General features: G+C 41.5%; 1 protein-coding gene across 2 annotated transcripts in view; it reads left to right on the forward strand.

Moving 5' to 3' along the window:
* The first annotated feature begins 1,894 nt into the window (after nucleotides 1–1,894).
* NEXMIF (neurite extension and migration factor) overlaps nucleotides 1,895–20,380 on the forward strand; it is a 213,984-nt gene continuing 195,498 nt past the window's right edge. The window contains exon 1 of one of the 2 annotated variants that reach the window (XM_043896424.1): nucleotides 1,895–2,433. The gene's annotated coding sequence lies outside the window, so the exon portion shown is untranslated. The remainder of the gene's footprint in view (nucleotides 2,434–20,380) is intronic. The other variant, XM_043896426.1, reaches the window with a different exon arrangement.

Raw genomic sequence — 20,380 nt, forward strand, 5'->3', positions numbered from 1 at the left:
GCAATCCATTGTGGCCACTGAGATCCAGCCAATAGAGAGGTGGCATTTCACATGTTTAACCTTTTTGTTTGTTTTTGAGGGAATCTTATTTTTCTTCACATTTACCCCAGTGCCTGAAAGACACAAATATATTCTCACAGTGCCTGACAAATGCAAGATAAAGAAGATATTCTTTTTATTCTCAAGATACATATATGTACCTTCTTTGTGACTCAATTTTCTCATCTGTAAAATGGGAATAATAAAATTGTGTTTATTGTGAGGCTTAAATAAAATAATTCATGTAAATTGCTTAGCATAGAATCTGGCACATATTAGGGGCTCAATAATTATCAATTACTTGTAGATGAGCTATTATTTATGGATGAGTTTAACAGATATAAAATGATAGGCAGAAAGGACAAGAGTGTTCCAAGCAGGTGGAATGGCAGAACCCAAGGCATGGAGATGAGGAATTGTAAAAGGACTCCCTGTGCCCAGATTCTTTACTTCTCAGTGAAGAAAGACTCATGGAGAATGCCCCAGACTAGAAAAGGTAACCCAGACCTTGTTGGCAATGGGATATCTAGAACATTTGTCTTTCCTGCTTTGCCAGAAAAGGGAAACAGACCCTCCCAGTCTGTGCTTTTCTCAGGAAGCGTTGTGTGACAGGTCATAGAGGTTCTGCTGAGGGTGATGGTGATAGTTGCATATATAAGGTCTCAAAGTCTGAACCCTGGCAGCAAAATGACGTTGCAGCTGTGGCAGCAAATATATCTGAAATTGGGCCCTGCCAGATAGGAGAAACTGTGCTTTGGTAAAGGCTTGCTAGAACAAGTGCACAGAAAGTAGCTTAGTTTTGTACCTTCTGTTCTAGCACTTAACCTTTCCATCATTTGCCCTGGTTCTTAGTGGTGATGACTCAGGGGCTTAGGCCCCAACCTTACACTCAGGGTTCCAGGAGCGCTGAATGGTCCCTTCTAAGTTGCTCTCGAATCGCTCGCTTTTCCTGTAGGGTTCCCATGTATTCTGATAGTAAATGACCACCTAAGGGATTTCTCTAGGACAAGCAGTCAGGTACATCCCATTTCCTTCCAGGCATATTCATGTTCCCTCCTTCTCTTCTTCTTTATTACAAAAAACAAAAACAAAAACACCCAGCCATCTCCAGTTCTCTGGAAAATGGCCCTCCATCCAGCCCTTCCAACACAACCCACCCTCCTGAGGGCCTAGACTCTGAAGTTAAGGGTAGGTAGAGGTTGAATGGTTATTCGCTTGGTGGGAGAAGCGTCTCCTTTGAACATTGAAATATTCTTCCCCAAACTTCAGAGCGCCCTCTCTGTACACATAACTACCCTAAAAGGCGTGGGAGAGTGATGTCCAGCTGCGTGTCTGCCAGGGAAGAACGCGCCACTGGCGCGGTGGACTGGACTGGCTGCGAGAATGAAAGTGGGGGGCGGGGTGGGGGTGGGGAAGGGGGTGCGCGCCCTTTATGACAGGTGGCCGCGCAGTGCGCGCTCCCGGGCGCCTGAGGGGAGGGAGGGACAGACGGACAAAGTGGGAGGGGGCACATGGGAAGGGACTGTAGAGAGGGTAAAGAGCGCGGGAGGAAAAAGGAGGGCTGTGGTAGGGAAGGGAGGTAGAGGGGGGAACGGGTCCAGCAAGAACAGCCGTGTTGGAGGAAACAATGGCAGGGGCAATAGCGATGGTGGCAGCCGAGGCAATCCCACTCTGGGCACCTTTCTGAATGGGCAGAGGCAGCTCACGGAGAAGAGGAGACCAGGCAGCGCCCGCAGAGGCTCTGAGAAAAGCGGCGAGGGAGGAGAAGGGGGAGGAGGAGGAGGTGGAGAAAGTGAAGGGGGGGGTGGGAGGAGGAGTGGGGAAGAGGCAGGGGGAGAACCCGGGAAGGAAAACCAGTAGCATCAGCAGCAGCAGCAGCAGCAGCCGCCGCCACAGCAGTGGCAGTAGCGACAGTAGCAGCATTTAGCAATAGCTTTAACAGCGATAGCGGCAGTAGCAGCCGCCCTCCTCTCTCCCTCCTGCGGACGGCCGCAGCCACGGCGCTCAGCGGGCTCCAGCGCCGTGCGCGCAGCCCACTGGTGAGATAGCCCCGGCCGGAGCAGTCGGCGGTGCACTAGAAGAGCGGACCCCAGGAGCAGCCGGCGGCCACTGAGGCGCTGAGTTTTAGGGCCATAACCAGACAGCTCTGAAGCCATCCAGCACCGCCGCGGCGGCGGCGCCTGAGGGAGAGAGGCGCGTCCACCTGGCGGGCCCGGCGCATGGAGCTGAGGCAGAGGCGGCGGCGGCGGCGGCAGCACTAGCAACAGCGGCGGCGGGGACAGCTTGAGCAGCTGCGGCGACCGCAGCAGCCCAGCCCTGACTGCGGCCGCGCTAGCCCCAGCGCCAGCTGCCTGAGTCCGCCGGCGACGCGTGTCTCCGGAGTCGGCCTGGGAGGTGAGTACAAGCGCTGCCATCCAGCCCCCGGCCTTCTCGCCGGCTTCCCGGTTGACGCGGGGTGGCGGCGGCAGGGGGTGGAACGCGTTGGGGGAAGCCGAGCGAGAAGAGGAAGACGGGGAAACAGAAGGGAGGACGTCTGTGTGAGAATGGCGTGCGTGTGTCTGTCTGTATATGAGGGAGTGAGGCCGCGAGGGCGAGAGATCCCGGTTAGCCCCGACAGGCACTGTAATCTAGGAAAGGCCTGTGTGCTTGCGCCGGGGGAGGGGGTGGCGGCGAGGGGGAGGGGAAGCGAGCGGGCCGGAGCCACAGCGCTCAGAGCTGGGCGGCGGGGACCAGCTGAGTGCCGCCTCCTTGCGGGCCGGCGCCGGGGAGATCCTGGCTGGGGAACGGGCACTAACACTGCACTCTCCGGTGTCAGTGGGCAAACCCACGAGGCGGCTGCGAGCAGGAGTCAGGGCCAAAGGTGCGAAGCCCGGTCGCCGACACCTTCCGTGCCCGCTGGGCTGCACTGGCGACCACAGAGCACCACTGAACACTCACCACCGAACCAGGGCCGTGGGCAGGTCTAAGTTGGGAGCCCTATAGAGCCCCACGCGGCATGTCACCTTTGCGTAATTGGCCCATTGCCCCTTCCCGCTCTCGGTGGCAGTCGAATTGACGCTTTCCTGCGTGGCTTCTGGCGCTTCACTCTGCCGCGCCCGGCAGCACACGGCCGCTCCGCTCTCTCACACCCGGTGGGGCCGGGAGGCCTCGAGCCCACACGGGGAGCCGGGCCAGGCTCTGGGAAAGTGTGGAAAACGCGCCGCTGAGTTGGCGCCGTTCTGCTGAGGAATCCAATGGTTTCAGCATGACTGCTTCTGTCTGATCCATGAGGGACCGAATAACCCACCCAAGGTTTTCTGTCTTTTTTCTAAGTGAAAAAAAAAAAAAAAAATGGCATCCCCGTTTCGACACCAACACATTTGATTTTCTTCGAGCTCCTGTTTGCAGTTTGGAATAAGTGGGTTTGGTATTTTGCTTCTGGGTTTCGGCTCCCAGCATATTGTTGAATTCCGTGCACAGCAATATACTTAGCTCTGTGGCCTTTTCCTAGCGTTCCATTTTCTACACGGTTATCTGCAAAGACATGATTTGTGTGTAGGCCTCCCAGGGCTGTTTTTAAAAAGCATCTAAAACACTTTACCCTGGGATTTGAATATCTCTTCTGTTGTTTTTGATCGTGGAGAAGAGTGTGCTGATAGTTGCTGAGATATTTTGCTTGGTGAGAAAATGTGCTCCAATGGTCTTCTCTGAACTATAGAGACAATTTGGGTTTCAAGGGATGAATCTCTCTTACATCTTTTACACATAGGTTAACATGACCAAACGTTTTACTTACAGCCATGAAATTCTCATGGCTGAGGGGAATTTATACTTATTTAAAATATATTTTTAGAAGGTAACAAAAAAGCCCTATGTAACTGTCATTTTACATATTAACTGGGAAACCGGCTAATCAAATAAAACTGGCTGAGTGTCTGAAACTCTATCCCAGTGAAATATGTGGCTGTGAATATAATTAACCATCTGTCTAGTGAGCAATTTAAATTTGGGCTGGTACATTTTTATTACAGTGTCTAATTTCTGGAAGACTTGTACATTTTACCCAACAGTAACAACACAAACGTATTTGCTTACTAGGTCAGAGATTCACTTGTGTGATGGTGGGATTTCCCTTCCTCACTCCCACACCTCATCTTTACTAGTCCCCACACTTCTTGACCTGGGAGGTCAAAACAAGCCTCTTGCCTTTGCATTTGGCGTATTTATAGTAGAGGAACTCAAACTAGGCATGGCAGATAGTGATTAAACGTTTTTGTTTCTTGGAAATACCTTCTAATATTTTACCTCCCACAGAACCTAGATAAACTGAATGCATTTGAGTTGAAAAAATATAATTCTTTCTGCACGTGTATTCAGATGGAGAAGGGTGATTCAACAAAATTTGTTCTGAAATTTGATTCCATTTACTTTCTCTTATTCTAATTATCCACCTAGCTCTCCCATTGCTGTTCCAACTGCTTTTCCACACCCCACAGACACACACCCTCAACACACACACAATCATACTTTTGTCCTTATAGCCAGTTTTTTAGGTTATTAATATTCAGATCTGTGATTTTAGCAGGATGTTGAGAAACTGCATTTTTTCTGGAAATCAAAAGTGTAAAAGAGCATAACACGAAAAAGCATTATACATATTTTTAAAATGTTCCCTATGATGTGATTTTAACCAGAAATTTATTACAAAGGGAAAAAGAAATAAATTTAGGGTGGAGATGAAATGGCCCTGGAAGATGAGATTTCAGAGACTTCCACCAAATAGCTGTTGTTAACATAATATAGCATAACATTACATAATTAAAATGAACCATAGATTGATTGTGCAGTGGGCTAGAGAAAGTCATTTAAAGGAAAATGCTTTTAAAACAAATATTTGGCTAAATAACAGCTCTGATAAATGTGTAACAATTATGTAAGCACATGGTAGAATCTGACATATGTCAAGTCTGTTAAATAAATCAACCTGTTCAGTGAATAAATATTCGATGCATCAATGCTTTTTGAAACACACACACACACAAGCAAACCTATTACACCCTGTTGCCAAAGTCAAACAAGTACAGCACACTGCTGCTTTCTCTCCATTTTATTCAGTCTGACTCTCTTCCCTTTTTCTTCTTTTCACAATTGTATGATTACCTGTAAACTACTCAGTGAACAGAGACAGCTAAAGATGTGGCAGTGTTGCCTGTGTTTAGGAAGTGAGAGAAGAGAGATGAAAAAAGTGGTAAGGGCTGGATTTTAAACATACATGCTCATGACTTTCTGACACAATCACTGGTAGAGATCCCAGTTGCACAGAAGAATTTGCTTAGGAGAGGTACCAGCCTAACCAAAGAACCATTGATTTCAGTTTCTGTGTTCCTAAGTCCAGTTCTAGTGAATACTTTGTTTTTCTCCAAACCCTTAGTAAAGGGATAAAAGGAGATTCTAATTGGCCTTTGATTCTGTTATATTATCTTTAAACTTATTTATCTGGTGACACATATATGGTTTAGGTGTTCCTTCTTGCAGTAAGCAAAAGGAGAGAAGAACCAAAGTAGATGATAGGGAAGAGAAATGATATACTAAGGAATAGGTCATCTGGCTTTCCTACTTTTCCTATCATAAAAACTTCAGAGTTGGACATTTTCTTTTTTTCCCCCATTGCCTCCTCTGAAAAGTTGCCCATCAGCTAGCTCCCTAATTGACAGTTTCTCAACCAGAAAACCTTTTCAAACCCAATGTCATATGGTTAGACACAAAGAACTTGGTTGGGCTCTTCATGCCACTTCTCCAGGGCTGCTTGGAAACAAAACAAAGGGGACTGGACAAAACGGTATCACTCGAGGCTACCTTTAACCTCAGACCTTTTCTCTCTCCCAGAAAATTTCATTTTAGACAGAGGTGAGCTTTCCTCTCTTCTCAAACAACATTGTCCTTGTGCCACAGTAGCACATTATACATTGGGGAATGTGGTCTGGGGTGGGGTCAACCAGGAAAGTGGAGTGTGGGAGGAAGCTGCCTTTTACTGATGGTAAGGCCTTTTCTGGGCCAGCTACAGATGAGGGTGAGGCCAGTCCCTCATGGGACTGCCTACTGTGGTTTGCAGGCCTCTGCTAAGGAATGTGTTCCTTTTGGTCTCATTTTCTATAGATAAGCACTGTGGCTCAATGTCTTTCCCTCTCTTGTTCTCCAGTAGAAAAAGGACTGATGTCTTCAGGATCAGCTACTATGAACATAATTTTAATTTTTCTAAAAGGAACTTCAATAAGTCATTTCTCCATCTTCAGTAGGGTGATTTTGATATAGTTAATTATTTATGATTTTCTCAAACACCCCAAAATCCCATTTAAAATTTATACCTCTCTCCCTCAATAGCCCATCTTAAGTTTTATGTGGCTAGCCTAAGCAAGAGGTTGCTCCTAATGTTTAACCTGGGGAGGTTTAGAGGTTAGAGAACAAAATTATACTGTGGGCATGACTACTGGAGTGGTGTTAAGCCATCCTCCATTGACAACAAGGAATAGAGATTCATTTTGTTGAGGGTAAGTTAAAGCATTTCTTCTATGGAAGACTGTAAGTAGGGTGGCCATATGTTGTGGATTATACCTGGTTGTCCCAGCATACTTATTTTACTCTCAAGTGTCCCATTTTTGATAAAAAGTTTCTATGGTCACCCTAACTGTAGGTCACTTTTAAAGCAAATGTGTTTCTTGATTTGGGGAGGTGGCTTTATTTGTAAAATCTGAATGAGCTTTGAAATGTCATAATCCCTTAACTAGTTCAGTCTGTCTTTTTCCTAGCTAAGAAGTCTTTCTGGAGGATAAGAATACAAGAAATAATTCAAGCTTTGGGCTTGATGGAATTAGATTATTGGGTCTAAAGATATCCCTCCAAAATGCATTTGCGCGTGTACATACACACACCTGCACACACAAACAGGTGTTGTCTGCTCGCTAGAGAGTGGCTGTTCTTTCATGAAAGACTGGTAATAGTTTGTAGGCTTAAAGCATATCAGAAGGCATTCAGGTTTAGAAAGATCATCCTGACCATAGTATGAATAGTTGTAAGACAAAAAAGGGTGGTAGCAACTGAGGTGTGAATTCTTCTTTTCTAAATATTTATTTAGCCCTCCCTGTAGCATGTATCATCTTAGTTCCCTGACCAGGGGTTGAATCCAAGGCCCTACAGTGAAATCATGAAATTCCCTGAATTCTTCTTTTAAAAAAAATTTTTTTTAAATTGGAGTATAGTTGATTTACAGTGTTGTGTTAGTTTGTTTTTAGAACATGTTTTGAGAAGTTCACAGGTACTTCTGTGTCCAGAATAGTTTGCCAAATATTGGTCTTGCCAAATATACAAATATATGAATTATATATACATATATATATATATATAACCTATATTATGTATATTTCTATTTGTTTTTTCTGTAATGGACAAGATGACTTTTTAAACTGCCTTCCAGTCTTAAGTATCTGTGATTGGTTTTCATTGATCTAGGGCCAGAGTCAAAAGAGACTATAGCCCACAGGCCAAATCTGGCTTGCTATGGAAAAAGAAATAATGTAGACAAGAAGAAAATGTGAAGCCATTTAGAGTTGCTTTTGTAAATGTTTCCAAGCTTCCCCTTCATAATTGAGCTTTACTTAGGCCACTGTGAAAATGAGTCCACATTTCCTGAACATATACATGTCAGCTGATATCTAGGGCTTGGGAGACAGTCCAGAACCTGGTGAGGTGGCAGGAGGATGATCCCAAAGGTGAAATCCACATGTGAATTTGAGTTGAAATATCAATAATGATCTTTTCTTTCCTGCCTATTGCAGTAACTTAAATTTTGTGGTGCTAATGAATTCTTCCCATCTTCCTTTCCAATATTTGCCATGTCATTCTAGGCATCCATGTGATTTATTAACCCAGAGACCAGGTCTCTGCAACTTGCTTGAACAGAGACCCTCTGTCTCTTTATTTACTAAGTCACTAGAACGTATTCTAAAGAAGAGTTTTACTAAGTAAGGAATAGAAAAAATGGGCCATCACTGTCTAGCTCAGTGGTTCCTAACCTTTTATTAGCATGAACCCTTTTGAAAATTTGATGAATGCCAAGGATACCCTCTTCAGAATTGTGCTAATTTAAAGATATGACACTTTCATGCATTTTCAGGGAGTTCAACCATACATTGTGAGTTAAAAACCTCTACACTAGCCTTTGCCCAGTTGTTACAAGAATTCCTGTTGCATGACTGTCATCGTCAAGGTAACTTGAAAGGGGAGACATGAAGACGACTTTTTCAAAAAAGCCTGTTATTAGTATACTTGTGGTTCACAACTCTCAGCTACCGTTATAAGCATTTTTCTGATTAGCCTTCACAGGCATTCTTTTTATTATGAAAAAGAATCACTTATTACTCATTCTGCCATTACTGTTTTCACCAAAGCCAAGTCAGGGCTAGTTCCTCCAAATCTTTGACTTGTTAACTTTCAGATTTTGTTCAACATTCAACCTCTGCAAGTTCATTATTAATATATAAAATACATTACATAAAAGCTCACTCACACCTGCCTCCATTGCTCTCTCTTCAGTTCTCTCTCTATATATATGTATTTCTCTTGGCCAAAGAGAAATTTTGTCTTGACAAAAATAGGAAACTCTTGCTAGCACTGATTGTTAAGTATGTTGATGGAGCCAGAGAGGGAGGTGGTGTCCAGATATCTTCATAAGGACCCTTGGGACTCATGGGCCTTTTGCAATGTTAGCCATCCTGGAAATCTAACACTATATATTAAAGGCAATGCTCCTTAACCTCTGCAAGCATGCCACATATATGCTATGCAATTGCAATGGTAAGAATACGTGGTATTCCTATCTATGAATAAATGTTTCTTGCCTGTCCCTTTGTTTCTATTCTTAGCAGTTTGGAGTATGGCAGAGTATGAGGACTACTGGAATTCTAAATCTGAAAGGCTCCATTAATGATCATTTCTAATTCGATTCAGCAAACATTTATTGAGCATCTACTACATGCTAAGCACTAGGATACTGAAGAAGAGAAAAGAATGAAACAGATTCTCCTGTCATAAAAAATTAACTTTGTTTATGCTGAGATTTTTTTTTACCAACTTTATTAACCCCATTCTTTTTCTAATGTAATGCATTTTTTCTATGATTTCTACATTCGCCCTGTTAGAAAATAAGTATAAATGCCCTCTTTACTAACACAGGAGAAAATTCTCTGACAAATAGTTAATCTCTAGCTAAACTGAAACAAGATTTCCAGCCTCCATGGCACAAATGCTTCTATTCTTATGTTTGCATTGGCTTAGCATGCCCCACTTAATAAGGAGTAACATGTTTCTTTTCCCTGCAATTCTGAGACAAGATTTCTATTATTGATATCATTGGTGATGTGGAATTGCAGATTGCATTAGCCATAGTATATAGCCATGGTCAATATATATAATATATACAACTCAAGATTACAATATATATAACTCAAGATTACAGTCCTTAGTTATTGACTTCTGACTAATGAATTGAATGTACTCTGCAAAAAGCCATCTTTGAGTGGGTTAGTTTTTAACTCCTAGTTGGTGATTGTATTAGTTTTCTGTAGCTACTGTAACAAATTACCAAAAGCTCAGTGGTTTAGAACAACATAAATTTATTATCTTACAATTCTAGAGCTCAGGAATCTGAAATAGGTCTCACTGGGCTAAAATTAAGGTATGAGCAGGGCTGTATTCCTTTCTGGAGGCTGTAAGGGAGACTCCATTTCCTTGTCTTTTCCAGCTTCTAGATTTTGCCTACATTTCTTGGTTCATGGCTTCCCTACATTCTCAAAGTCAGCAATAATGGATTGATTCCTTACATTGCATCACTTCAATCTTGCTTCCATTGTCACGTCTCCTTCTCTGACAGCTCACTCTCCTGCCTCCCTCTTCTACTTTTTTTTTCTTTTTTTTATTTTTTATTATTATTATTTTTTTTTCCAGTGGGTTTTGTCATACATTGATATGAATCAGCCATGGATTTACATGTATTCCCAATCCCGATCCCCCCTCCCACCTCCCTCTCCACCCGATTCCTCTGGGTCTTCCCAGTGCACCAGGCCGTAGCACTTGTCTCATGCATCCCACCTGGGCTGGTGATCTGTTTCACCATAGATAGTATACATGCTGTTCTTTTGAAATATCCCACCCTCACATTCTCCCACAAAGTTCAAAAGTCTGTTCTGTATTTCTGTGTCTCTTTTTCTGTTTTGCATATAGGGTTATCGTTACCATCTTTCTAAATTCCATATATATGTGTTAGTATGCTGTAATGTTCTTTATCTTTCTGGCTTACTTCACTCTGTATAATGGGCTCCAGCTTCATCCATCTCATTAGGACTGGTTCAAATGAATTCTTTTTAATGGCTGGGTAATATTCCATGGTGTATATGTACCACAGCTTCCTTATCCATTCATCTGCTGATGGGCATCTAGGTTGCTTCCATGTCCTGGCTATTATAAACAGTGCTGCGATGAACATTGGGGTGCACGTGTCTCTTTCAGATCTGGTTTCCTCAGTGTGTATGCCCAGAAGTGGGATTGCTGGGTCATATGGCAGTTCTATTTCCAGTTTTTTAAGAAATCTCCACACTGTTTTCCATAGCGGCTGTACCCTCTTCTACTTTTAAAGACCTTGGTAATTACACTAAGTCTACTTGGATGAATGCTGCTGCTGCTGCTGCTAAGTCGCTTCAGTTGTGTCCAACTCTGTGCGACCCCATAGATGGCAGCCCACCAGGCTTCCCCGTCCCTGGGATTCTCCAGGCAAGAATACTGGAGTGGGTTGCCATTTCCTTCTCCAATGCATGAAAGTGAAAAGTGAAAGTGATGTCGCTCAGTCATGTCTGACTCCTAGCGACCCCCGGGACTGCAGCCTACCAGGCTCCTCCATCCATGGGATTTTCCAGGCAAGAGTACTGGAGTGGGGTGCCATTGCCTTCTCCGACTTGGATGAATAGTACAGGATTATTTCCCCATCTCAAGGTTAGTTGATTTGCAAACTTAATTCCATCTGCAACCTTAATTCCCCTGTGCCATATAACCTGACATATTCACAGGTTATAGTAGTGACAGTGACTTGATTGTTTTTCTTTCCATTTTGAAATAATAGATTCACAGGAAGTTTCAAGGACAGAGAGGTCCTATATACCTTTCACCTAGTTCTGCCAATAGTTAAATCTTACCTAACTATAGTATAAGACCAAAACCTTGAACTTGATGTTAGAACAGCAGGTTTGTTTAGTTCTATGTCATTTAATCACATGTGTAGATTTGTGTACCAGTAACACAATCAAGATAAAGTACTATTCTGTCACCAAAAAAGATCTGTCTTGTGCTACCTATTTTTTTTTTTTTTACAGTCACATTCACCCCATCACGCCCTCTATCTCCAAACCCTGGCAGTCACTAATATTTTTTAAAAAATGAATCTATAGTTTTGTCATTTCAAAAATTATCGATAGAGTCATGGAGTATGTGACCTTTTCAGGTTCACTTTTTTCACTCAGTATAATGCCCTTGAGATCTAATTTGTCTTGCATATAAATGGTACATTTCTTTATACTGCTGAGTAGTATTCCATGGTATGTATATATTGCTGTTTGTTTAACCATTTACCTGGTAGGCACATTTTGGTTGTGTCCAGTTTTTGGCTATTTCAAAGAAAGCTGTACAGGTTGCATGTGTGTGTACGCAGTCACTCAGTTGTGTCCAACTCTTTGTGACCCCATAGACTACAGCCCACCAGTCTCTCTGTCCATGGGATTCTTCATGCATAAATACTGGTAAATACTGGAATGGGTTGCCATTTCCTTCTCCAAGGGATCTTCCTGACCCAGGGATCAAATCTGGGTCTCCCTTGTTTCCTGCATCGGCAGGTGGATTCTTTACCACTGAGCTACCTTGAAACCTGTTTGTTTAACCATTTACCTGAGGAACATTTTGGTTGTGTCCAGTTTTTGGCTATTACAAAGAAAGCTGTACAGGTTAGTGTAAAGTTTTTTGTATGAACATGTTTTCATTTCTCTGGGGAAAATGCCCAAGTGTGTGATTACTAGGTCATATGGTAAGTGTATGTTTAGTTTTTTAAGAAACTTCAAAACTGTTTTCCAGAATTCCTGTACATAACTTATCACGGTCTGCTAGTATCAACATTTTACCTGCTTAAATAAACCTTACCTCTCTTTAAGTCCTTGTATCCTCCCTCATTGATAATATTATAGTCCTAGATATTTCCTTTATATATATTTAGAACTACACTAAACAGTATTGTGATTTTTGCTTCAACTGTCAAACATAATTGTGAGAACTCAACAGGAGATGCAAAGTCAATTGTATTTACTTCTTACTTTTACTCTTTCTGTTGTCCTATCTTCCTTCTTGAGGTTTCAAGATTCCTTCTTTTATATTTTTCTTTCTGTTTAGAGACATTCCTTTAGTCATTCTTTTAGTGCAGGTTTGTTAGCAACACATTCTCTTGGTTTTCCTTCATCTTAGATTTCTTGATTTCCCCTGTGTTCCTGAAGGATATTTCCCCTGCATATACTCTTAGCTTCCTGAATCTGTAGGTTTATGTCTTTTGCCAAGTTTGGGAAGTTTTCAGCCATTATTTCTTTGAACACTTTTTTCTGTCCTGCCTTCTTTATCCTATAGTTCCAGGCCTCCTCTAATGACAGGAAAGTTAGATATTTCTTTATAGCCTCACAGAGACCCTGTTCATTATTTTTCAATTTGAGTTTCTTTATTGTTCAGATTACATAATTTATATCATTTGGTCTTCAAGTTAGCTAATTCTTTCCTTAGTCCTCTTCATTATATTTTAGAGCCCATATATTGATATTTTTTAGAATTTTAGTTATTATATTTTTAATTTCTAAAAATTCTAATTGGTCCTTAAACATGTATCTTATATCTCTTTGCTGAGACTTTGTATTTTTCATTTGTTTTAAGAGCATTTGTAATTTATTACCAAAGCATTTTTATCATGGCTGTTTTAAAATCATTGCTAGTTAATTCTAATACCTCTTTCATCTTAGCTCTGACATCTATTTATTTCCTGTTTTCATTCACCTTGAAATATTTCTGGTTCTTGGTATGACGAGTGATTTTTAATAGAAACCTGGACATTTTTGTATTACATTATGAGACTCAGGATCTTATTCAAACCTTCTGTTTTACCTAGCTCTTTTCTACATTGCTTCAGCAGGGGAAGGGAGTGTGATGACTTTGTTACTGCCAGGTGGAAGTGGAAGTTCAGGTTCCCCCCTCAGCCTCTATTGACACTTGGAGGCAGGGCTTCTCATTACTTCTGGCGAGGGGTTGGAATTCAGTCACAGTTCAAGTGCTTAATAAGCATATGTGATTAGTGGCTACCAACCATAATGAACAATACCTACATAGATGGCTGTCATAGGAAGACCAGAGGTGAGGAAGGAAGGTTGGTCCTATAAAAATTGAGGTTTGGTGTGAGATACTGTGGAATAAGTAAAATACAAGGATCTAGTTATTGGATTTGAGGTCTGTGGCTGGGGTTTGTTTCCAAAGCATGTGGTACTATGAATACTACAAAGGTATGTGTACAAGGAACTCAGCTGGACATTATCAACATAGTAGAGTTGATAGATGGGGAAACAGTGGCTGACTTTATTTCTTGGGACTCCAAAATCCCTGCAGATGGTGACTGCAGCCATGAAATTAAAAGACGCTTACTCCTTGGAAGGAAAGTTATGACCAACCTAGATAGCATATTAAAAAGCAGAGACATTACTTTGTCAACAAAGGTCCATCTAGTCAAGGCTATGGTTTTTCCAGTAGTCATGTATGGATGTGAGAGTTGGACTATAAAGAAAGCTAAGCGCAGAAGAATCGATGCTTTTGAACTGTGGTGTTGGAGAAGACTCTTGAGAGTCCCTTGGACTGCAAGGAGATCCAACCAGTCCATCCTAAAGGAGATCAGTCCTGGGTGTTCATTGCAAGGACTGATGCTGAAGCTGAAACTCCAATACTTTGGTTACCTCATGCGAAGAACTGACTCATTTGAAAAGACCCTGATGCTGGGAAGGATTGAGGGCAGGAGAAGAAGGGGACAACAGAGGATGAGATGGTTGGATGGCATCACCGACTCAATGGACATGAGTTTGGGTAAACTCTGGGAGTTGGTGCTGGACAGGGATGCCTGGCGTGCTGTGGTTCATGGGGTCACAAAGAGTTGGACACGACTGAGCGACTGAACTGAACTGAGAGCTGATAGAAACTATACCAAGTATTAAATATGTTTCTTCCTCTCAATCTTTGTAAGAGAGGTGGAGTAACATGTTGCAGATTCCTGTCACACTTCATTTTGTTAAAGGGAAATTCTCTCCTATTGGGGAGAAGTTTGTTTATTCATAACAACAAACTCACCTCTATGACTGAAGTAACAGTTGATTGAGGAAACATTAACAGAAAAGAGTAGGTCATGAAGAGGGCAGTCTATTGATTTGTAGAATCTAGGGTTTATTTGGCATCTTGGTGGCCCCCTGTTATGTCATTTATCTCCAGCATGCTTAGCCAGTTTGCGTGGTGGCAGCATTTGTGAAAGAGCTCTGTCCTTTACAGAGCTGTGTTGACTTGTTGGCACTTCTTTGACCAAGGCCCAGAGAGTCAGTAGACCCTGTTACACAGCTTCTTTGTACACTGGCATAACTGTTGCCTTCTCAAATCTCTCTTTGCTTAGATTTGTAGGAGTTTCCTTAAAGTAGAGTCAGTATTCTCAATTTCCTCTTGGGGTAGTTCAGTAACATTTTCCCTTCTTGGATCTCTATATTTGTGAGTACATCTTCAGGTGTTTGCGTAGGGCTGCCTATGTACTTTACATCTCAGTAAGAGAAGAGGTTTACTCATTTTCTATTTAATGTATGTCATATGTATAGTCTATAAGTCACATTGCATTTTCCCATAACAAATCCTATATGTGTAAAGCTGTGGCCTTGGTATGTTAAGATGTTTCATAAATGACATAGTCAAATTCATTTGGCTAAATAAGTGAAAGAAAAGGGAATTATGCAGTGCTACCATGAGTTTTTTCAGATTTATGTGGCTTGACTTAAAGCTAAACAAAAAGACAGTCATCTGAGGAAGAAACAGTTTGAAAATTACACTGTGAAGACAGAGAGGTAGGCATACTTGATAACACAAGATCAAGTGTAGGTTGTAAATCCAAGCCCTTGGCTCACCTAGATCCTTCCATATGTGCATTTGTGGGGAAGAGGTAAGTATTCCTGGTCTGTTACTCAGACATATGGAAATAATACAGTAGGAGCAACCAGAATCCAAATTTGTCACTTTGTCTCTCAAGGAGGCTGCAAATACACCAGTTAATTTTGAAGACAGTGGTCACTGGTTAAGCAGAGGGGCCAGGATCAGAATATTGCTATATAGATCTGGGAAGAGAACCTAGATTTAGCCTTCCTTGTCATTTATCTCACCCTTTCCTATAAGCCACTGTTTTTTTTTTTTTTCTCTATTTCAATAGTGCTTTGGTTGCTACATGTACATATATTTAGCACTTGAATAAATGGAAAAAACCCATTTGTTTATTGACCAGATAAGGTGGTAATGTCATGATATTGCTGACCCTGAAAACTCATGATTCATAAGGCACAAGTCACTTTTAGCCAACTACTGAAAGATGCTGAAAAGCAGGTAGGTGGACTAATCTCTCCTTTTTGATTCTCACCTCTGACATTTGACTGTCAGATATGACTTTTATATCTTCCAGTACTGAGCACCATTGGTTAATTGAGGCCTAAAGTGGATGCAGCTAATGCCAGGAATGGGGTTCTTTTATTTTCTGAAAAATAAGCTTATTAGACTTAAGAATACAGAATTCTGAGTCACACAGCCAGGCCACATACTAGAGAGGAACACCCTCAAGTTACTCTTTTAGATGAAGAGCCATTTTGGCATAGTATGCACTGTAAAAGTGTGATCCTACGTATGCTTTTTATTTTGCCCTCTGTCCTTTTAGTTTTCTTCAGCCTTTCTCTGATTTGCATGGCTCTGTTCTCACTCCCAAGATCCCTCTAGCAGTCCCTTTATAATGAGCTTCTCCCTTCTTCATGTGTCCTTCTTATGGCACGGAAATGCTGGATGTCACACGATGTAAGTCAGTATTGGCTACAGTGAGTTCAGAGGAGGACTCTGGGGCTACCAGTTGTTTCCAGACTGTCAGATAGAAGGAATGCTCAAGCAGCTGGGATAGTTTGAGGTGGGAGAAGCAGCAGTGGATAATAGGGCAGAGAGCTGTTGTTTGCACTTGTTGCTGAGATGGCCAGCTGAGAGAGACAGCCATGTGTTCAGTGGTCCTGAGAAAGTTAAAACTAAGATTGGTGTGTCTTCATTCAGGAGACAGTTATGTTAAGGGAACAAAGGCACTAAGGCTGCCAAAAATAACACCTTAGAATTCTATAGCCCTTCTCTTCTAGAGGATTAAAAGGGCTCCTATGTTTTATTTCATGTGATCTCACAAACAACCTCATGGAGTTAAGAAAGGTAAATATTGAAGACCACACAGGACAAGTTGCTTCCCTTTCCTGGGCCTGAGTTTTCAAACCATGAAATGAGGGCTTGGTCTAGATCTAATCTATAAGGTCTTTTCCCACAGCAACAATTTCCATGATGGTAACATTTTCCAGATGGGGGAATTGAGTCTCTGGTACTTTAAAGTGAATTTCACAAAGCCATACTGTAAATCAGGGACAAAGTGATTACTATAGACCAAGCCCTGATCCCTTCCCTTAGATTGCTCTGTCAGTGGTCTCTGAATTGTGAGGTAAGAGGGACTATCACTTCTGAACACATGAAGCCTGTGTTCATCCATTTCATTTAACTCTTCCTCGCCTTCACAGCCTACCCTCTTCACTTATCAGCAGGGCCTTCAACCTTCCACTTGATGTTGCCCATGATCCATATCTCCTTTGACTATAGCTGCTTTCCTGGCATATTGTGTGGCTGGATGCAAGGTCACTGCTACCCTTAGAGAGTTACGTCTGGAACCAGCACTTCAGTTACATCAACTAAGAGCTATGGCTCCTACGTGTGGCAGAAGGTCAGGGTAGGAAGAGCCATTCAAAAATATCATACTGTGAGGTGCCCACAGAAAGCAAGGAGGCCTAGGGGAAAAGAGCTGACAAAGGAGCCATGGGAGAAATCAAGAGACAGTGAATTGATAAAGCAAATGGATCAAATTGTCAACCAGTATGCAGCAAAGAACCAAGATGACTGAAATTTCTTGAGTTGTAGGATAAAATGGCATTTCTGACTATGAGGGGGATTTAGCTTGGGAAGGACAATAGAGGAAAAAGGAAAAGCTTTTATCTTCAGCAGGTTCAACTTTTACAGTAAGACATTTAGTTTAAAAAATATTGTGAGCTGAGTACTGTGAGGGAATAAATTTAGAAAGTCATATTCCCCATATGATTTCTGGAAATCAGTAGGAGTTTGGCTCAAGAAAGGATGGCAGAAGGTGATTTGTGGTGTTGTAGCAGCCGCCTTGGAAGGCAAGATGGAAAATTTGTCCCTGAAAGGCTAGGTAATTGGAGGAGACTCACTGGAAGTTTCTGTCTGCAGAAAATCAATGAGACAGAGTGGGGTTTTAAATATGTATGGTAAAGGATGGGGGATGGAACACCCAAAAGCCCCCATCTTGCAATAGGTCCATTCGTTAAATCTTTGGCTTATGGAGTTTGTTGGTTACTTTTGGGCCAAAAGTTCTTGAGGCTCCCAGGGCTTCTCTGTATCTCATTCTGTGACCCCTTCTTTCATTTTTCTTTGTCCCACTACTTTTTTCTCTTTTCCATTTCCCTAGTTTTGAGATTAAATTCATTTACCATGTATCAAAATAATCCATGAACATTTAACAGATTTTGAAAAATACAGAAAAGAAATAATCAACCTTTTGCTTTTAAAAATGGCATGTTTTATTGTGATTAGAAAAATACTGAAAAGCATTGAGAATCAATAATATATCAAACACACCTGGATCTTGACTCAGAGTTGACAAACTTAATATTTTTTTGATTGTGGTAAGAACACTTAACATGTCTACCCACTTAACAAATCTTTAAGTGTACAGTATTGTTAACTCTAAGCACTATGTTGTATAGCTGATCTCCAGACCTTATTCATGTTGCACAACAACTGTTAGCATTTTCAACGTAAAGTTTGCTTTAGATCTTTTCCCAGTGGGAGAAATAACACCTTATAGACAAGTCAAATTCAATCCCTTATTCCTCTCCATTCATTCCCAGAGGCAAAGATTAATTTGGTATGTATTCTTCCGTATAATTTATATATCCATATGGACTTCCCTGGTAGCTCAGATGATAAAGAATCTGCCTGCAGTGCAAGAGACCCAGGTTCGATCCCTGAGTTGGGAAAATCATCTGGGAGAAGGGAATGGCTACCTACTCCAGTATTCTTGCCTGGAGAATTCCATGGACAAGGGAGCCTGGTGGGCTACAGTTCATGGGGTGACAAGGAGTCAGACATGACTGAGGGACTAAAAAGAGAGTGAGAAGCAATATATAGAATTGTCCTGTGTGTCTTTCTTAATTTACATAAATAACAATATCCTAATGAATGTGTTATTTTGCAGCTAGCTTTCTTTTCCTTCATTCAACATCTTGTTTAGGGATGTATTCCATTTTCTTTTTTACATTTCTTTTTCTTATTCTAGCTGTATTGTAGAGTCAATTACATGTACCTTATTTTTTCATGATATTTTTCATTATAAAGTAATACCTAATTACATTACAGGAAAATTGGAGAATCCAACTAATTGATAGCTTTTAGGACCAGAGAACAATTTGCAAAGGCTTTAGGCAGCTCAGCCAGCTCAGTGATTTTGGCTATAAAACATTGAAGAGCAAAATTGGAAGGGTCTCTAGGCATACTGCCTTGTCAGTCTCCTACCTCATTTTTTGAAGGAGTAATAGAAGCCCAGAGAAGGAAAATTACTTAACAAGGCCATATGTCCATCTAATTTATTTGAGACCCCTGACTCCATATCCTGTACATGAAACCTTTCCATGGTGAAAAAAGAGAAAAGGGAAACCTAAAACTGAAATCATTTGTTATAAAAATTCCATTTTAATAAAGTATGGGAAATATGGAAGAGTTTAAAAATGAAGAAATCAAGGACTGCCCACTTTAATATTTTTATCTTCTGAACTTTTTTCCTGTATGTTTTTAATGTTTCTGTGGTTGTACCTTGCTTTTTTCCCCACTTAACATTATAATGTCATAATGCACAATTTTCAAAAGACAGGTTTGTATATTGAAATCTTGCCAATGAATAATTTTTAAGGCACACTTTTGCTATATAACCATTAAAATATTGATATCTTAGGCTGGGACTTATGCAGAGAAGAAACAAGGACCATGCTATATTCCCCAGCAAGATGGTTCCTGTCCTTTGACTAGATCTTGTTCTTCTACACAACAACAACAACAAAGTCTAGATTGACATTTTCAGGGCTCCTGCTCCTGAATTATTCATATATAACAGTTGGATTGTGGTCAGAAATTTGGAGTGTGACCAAGAGATTCCCTGACACACCCCTCCACCTCCAAGGGTAGCAGTGCCCCTCAGGCCCACGAGGAGTGAATTCTCAGGCTTCCAGGCTCAGAGAAGCCACCTCAAGGAAGAGACAGTGATTGTTTTCCCTGTTCTATGAGGGTGAGGTCAGGTGTTCAATTTTTCCAAGCTGCAACCCAGACAGGACAATAGTGTTTAAAACTTCCTCAGCAATTATGTGAGAGGGGGCTCCATCCCTGACTAAGCCACATCACTTCTACGCACATGCACATACATGATTAGAGTTGTTGAGTACAATTTTGGTTGCACTCATTGTTGTACATGCCAAACTACATTCAACTATCAAGACCTGCAGGAAGAGAGGTGATGGTTTGTCACTCTAGACAGTTCAGTGTGTTTGAAACAATGAAGAACCGAAAGATTAAGCTACTCACTCAAGGTTACACAGCAAAAAAAAAAAAAAAAAAAAAAAGCAGAATGCTGAGATTACAAAATAAAATAAAGTTAAATGGAAGCACAGTTATTCCTGGTCGTCTTGGGTCTTAGAAAGTCAGACCTTAGCTCATTGAAGCTCACCATGCTTCTGCTTTAATCAGTTTAGTTCATTGCTAACTTGCCCTTGCTGCCTGTGATTTTCTTTAGGTGGGCCAAATGTCAATTCACAGTAGTTGTTCAGAAGCACTTGACAGGTTCAATTTTTCAGTTCCAGGCTCTATTCTTTCACACAGG

The sequence above is a fragment of the Cervus elaphus genome, chromosome X (genome assembly GCF_910594005.1).
Source record: "Cervus elaphus chromosome X, mCerEla1.1, whole genome shotgun sequence".
In the NCBI taxonomy this organism is placed as follows: Eukaryota; Metazoa; Chordata; class Mammalia; order Artiodactyla; family Cervidae; genus Cervus; species Cervus elaphus.